The sequence below is a fragment of the Salvelinus alpinus genome, chromosome 31 (assembly GCF_045679555.1).
Source record: "Salvelinus alpinus chromosome 31, SLU_Salpinus.1, whole genome shotgun sequence".
NCBI lineage: Eukaryota > Metazoa > Chordata > Actinopteri > Salmoniformes > Salmonidae > Salvelinus > Salvelinus alpinus.
Genome location: NC_092116.1, coordinates 22,404,497 through 22,409,736, shown reverse-complemented (window position 1 = coordinate 22,409,736; position 5,240 = coordinate 22,404,497). Strand labels below are relative to the sequence as shown.

At 39.4% G+C, this 5,240-nt stretch overlaps 1 protein-coding gene across 2 annotated transcripts in view; it reads right to left on the bottom strand.

Annotated features, from left to right (window-relative positions):
- LOC139561818 (sterile alpha motif domain-containing protein 9-like) overlaps nucleotides 1-5,240 on the bottom strand; it is a 120,064-nt gene that overhangs the window by 42,061 nt on the left and 72,763 nt on the right. The window lies entirely within an intron of this gene.

The following is a 5,240-nucleotide window of genomic DNA, read 5'->3' as shown; positions in this document are numbered from 1 at the left end:
CAGTCTATATTCACTATGATACTGCTGCACAGTCTACATTTACTGTCATACTGCTACAGTCTACATTTACTGTGATACTGATGCACAGTCTACATTTACTGTGATACTGCTGCACAGTCTATATTTACTGTGATACTGCTGCACAGTCTATATTTACTGTGATACTGCTGCACAGTCTACATTTACTGTGATACTGCTGTACAGTCTACATTTACTGTGATACTGCTGCACAGTCTACATTTACTGTCATACTGCTGCACAGTCTACATTTCCTGTGATACTGCTGCACAGTCTACATTTCCTGTGATACTGCTACAGTCTACATTTCCTGTGATACTGCTGCACAGTCTACATTTCCTGTGATACTGCTGCACAGTTTACATTTCCTGTGATACTGCTGCACAGTTTACATTTCCTGTGATACTGCTGCACAGTTTATATTTCCTGTGATACTGCTGCACAGTCTACATTTACTGTGATACTGCTACAGTCTACATTTACTGTGATACTGCTGCACAGTCTACATTTCCTGTGATACTGCTGCACAGTCTACATTTCCTGTGATACTGCTGCACAGTCTACATTTCCTGTGATACTGCTGCGAAGTTTACATTTCCTGTGATACTGCTGCGAAGTTTACATTTCCTGTTATACTGCTGCACAGTCTACATTTACTGTGATACTGCTGCACAGTCTACATTTACTGTGATACTGCTGCACAGTCTACATTTCCTGTGATACTGCTGCACAGTCTACATTTCCTGTGATACTGCTACAGTCTACATTTCCTGTGATACTGCTACAGTCTACATTTCCTGTGATACTGCTGCACAGTCTACATTTCCTGTGATACTGCTGCACAGTCTACATTTCCTGTGATACTGCTGCACAGTCTACATTTCCTGTGATACTGCTGCACAGTCTACATTTACTGTGATACTGCTACAGTCTACATTTCCTGTGATACTGCTGCACAGTCTACATTTCCTGTGATACTGCTGCGAAGTTTACATTTCCTGTTATACTGCTGCACAGTCTACATTTACTGTGATACTGCTGCACAGTCTACATTTACTGTGATACTGCTGCACAGTCTACATTTCCTGTGATACTGCTGCACAGTCTACATTTCCTGTGATACTGCTACAGTCTACATTTCCTGTGATACTGCTACAGTCTACATTTCCTGTGATACTGCTGCACAGTCTACATTTCCTGTGATACTGCTGCACAGTCTACATTTCCTGTGATACTGCTGCACAGTCTACATTTACTGTGATACTGCTACAGTCTACATTTCCTGTGATACTGCTGCACAGTCTACATTTCCTGTGATACTGCTGCGAAGTTTACATTTCCTGTGATAATACTACAGTTTACATTTCCTGTGATACTGCTGCGAAGTTTACATTTCCTGTGATACTGCTACAGTTTACATTTCCTGTGATACTGCTGCGAAGTTTACATTTCCTGTGATACTGCTGCACAGTCTACATTTCCTGTGATACTGCTACAGTCTACATTTACTGTGATACTGCTACAGTCTACATTTACTGTGATACTGCTGCGAAGTTTACATTTACTGTGATACTACTGCACAGTTTACATTTACTGTGATACTGCTGCACAGTCTACATTTACTGTCATACTGCTGCGAAGTTTACATTTACTGTGATACTGATGCACAGTTTACATTTACTGTCATACTGCTGTACAGTTTACATTTACTGTGATACTGCTGCACAGTCTACATTTACTGTCATACTGCTGCGAAGTTTACATTTACTGTGATACTGATGCACAGTTTACATTTCCTGTGATACTGCTGCACAGTTTACATTAACTGTGATACTGCTGCACAGTTTACATTTACTGTCATACTGCTGCACAGTCTACATTTACTTTGATACTGCTGCACAGTCTACATTTACTGTGATACTGATGCACAGTTTACATTTCCTGTGATACTGCTGCACAGTCTACATTTACTGTGATACTGCTGCACAGTCTACATTTACTGTGATACTGCTACAGTCTACATTTACTGTGATACTGCTACAGTCTCCATTTACTGTGATACTGCTACAGTCTACATTTACTGTGATACTGCTACAGTCTACATTTACTGTGATACTGCTGCACAGTCTACATTTCCTGTGATACTGCTGCACAGTCTACATTTCCTGTGATACTGCTGCACAGTCTACATTTACTGTGATACTGCTACAGTCTACATTTCCTGTGATACTGCTGCACAGTCTACATTTCCTGTGATACTGCTGCAAAGTTTACATTTCCTGTGATAATACTACAGTTTACATTTCCTGTGATACTGCTGCGAAGTTTACATTTCCTGTGATACTGCTACAGTTTACATTTCCTGTGATACTGCTGCGAAGTTTACATTTCCTGTGATACTGCTGCACAGTCTACATTTCCTGTGATACTGCTACAGTCTACATTTACTGTGATACTGCTGCAGTCTACATTTACTGTGATACTGCTGCGAAGTTTACATTTACTGTGATACTACTGCACAGTTTACATTTACTGTGATACTGCTGCACAGTCTACATTTACTGTCATACTGCTGCGAAGTTTACATTTACTGTGATACTGATGCACAGTTTACATTTACTGTCATACTGCTGTACAGTTTACATTTCCTGTGATACTGCTGCACAGTCTACATTTACTGTGATACTGCTACAGCCTACATTTACTGTGATACTGCTACAGTCTACATTTACTGTGATACTGCTACAGTCTACATTTACTGTGATACTGCTACAGTTTACATTTACTGTGATACTGCTACAGTCTTCATTTACTGTGATACTGCTGCACAGTCTACATTTACTGTGATACTGCTACAGTTTACATTTAATGTGATACTGCTACAGTCTACATTTACTGTGATACTGCTGCACAGTCTACATTTACTGTGATACTGCTGCACAGTCTACATTTACTGTGATACTGCTGCACAGTCTACATTTACTGTGATACTGATGTACAGTTTACATTTCCTGTGATACTGCTGCACAGTCTACATTTACTGTGATACTGCTGCACAGTCTACATTTACTGTGATACTGCTGCACAGTCTACATTTCCTGTGATACTGCTGCGAAGTTTACATTTCCTGTGATACTGCTGCGAAGTTTACATTTCCTGTTATACTGCTGCACAGTCTACATTTACTGTGATACTGCTGCAAAGTCTACATTTACTGTGATACTGCTGCACAGTCTACATTTACTGTGATACTGCTGCACAGTCTACATTTCCTGTGATACTGCTACAGTCTACATTTCCTGTGATACTGCTACAGTCTACATTTCCTGTGATACTGCTGCACAGTCTACATTTCCTGTGATACTGCTGCGAAGTTTACATTTCCTGTGATAATACTACAGTTTACATTTCCTGTGATACTGCTGCGAAGTTTACATTTCCTGTGATACTGCTGCACAGTCTACATTTCCTGTGATACTGCTACAGTCTACATTTACTGTGATACTGCTACAGTCTACATTTACTGTAATACTGCTGCGAAGTTTACATTTACTGTGATACTACTGCACAGTTTACATTTACTGTGATACTGCTGCACAGTCTACATTTACTGTCATACTGCTGCGAAGTTTACATTTACTGTGATACTGATGCACAGTTTACATTTACTGTCATACTGCTGTACAGTTTACATTTACTGTGATACTGCTGCACAGTCTACATTTACTGTCATACTGCTGCGAAGTTTACATTTACTGTGATACTGATGCACAGTTTACATTTCCTGTGATACTGCTGCACAGTTTACATTAACTGTGATACTGCTGCACAGTTTACATTTACTGTCATACTGCTGCACAGTCTACATTTACTTTGATACTGCTGCACAGTCTACATTTACTGTGATACTGATGCACAGTTTACATTTCCTGTGATACTGCTGCACAGTCTACATTTACTGTGATACTGCTGCACAGTCTACATTTACTGTGATACTGCTACAGTCTACATTTACTGTGATACTGCTACAGTCTACATTTACTGTGATACTGCTACAGTCTACATTTACTGTGATACTGCTACAGTCTACATTTACTGTGATACTGCTACAGTTTACATTTACTGTGATACTGCTACAGTCTTCATTTACTGTGATACTGCTGCACAGTCTACATTTACTGTGATACTGCTACAGTTTACATTTACTGTGATACTGCTACAGTCTACATTTACTGTGATACTGCTGCACAGTCTACATTTACTGTGATACTGCTGCACAGTCTACATTTACTGTGATACTGCTGCACAGTCTACATTTACTGTGATACTGATGCACAGTTTACATTTCCTGTGATACTGCTGCACAGTCTACATTTACTGTGATACTGCTGCACAGTCTACATTTACTGTGATACTGCTACAGTCTACATTTACTGTGATACTGCTACAGTCTCCATTTACTGTGATACTGCTACAGTCTCCATTTACTGTGATACTGCTACAGTCTACATTTACTGTGATACTGCTACAGTCTACATTTACTGTGATACTGGTACAGTTTACATTTACTGTGATACTGCTACAGTCTTCATTTACTGTGATACTGCTGCACAGTCTACATTTACTGTGATACTGCTACAGTTTACATTTAATGTGATACTGCTACAGTTTACATTTACTGTGATACTGCTGCACAGTCTACATTTACTGTGATACTGCTGCACAGTCTACATTTACTGTGATACTGCTGCACAGTCTACATTTACTGTGATACTGCTGCACAGTCTACAGGAAAAAGGAACAAGGCACCATTTACAACCCTCCAACTCGGTTTCATTTACAGTGAAATGTAACTTAAGTTAACAATGACATGTTAATCATCACTGGCATCTAATCTGTCCAAGTCATCCAGTTTACCTTGGGAACCGACTGATGCACAGTTGATGCATAGAGACTAACTACACAGGGGGAAAAAAACAACCTGAACCGGTTTAAATGCAGGTGGCTCGCTTCAAATTTGACTATAAAAGGACACATCATCCAGGGTCAGCCATTGCATTACAGGAACCAAGACAGGTAATAAAATAACAACCTACAATTATTAACCAGAAAATTCATGCAATACAAAGGTTGTACCTTTAGATTAACCTTATTTCTTATAAAAGTAATTGATTCTCTGAAGTTTTACAGATAATGTAACTGTGATATCATGCGTTCCTTTC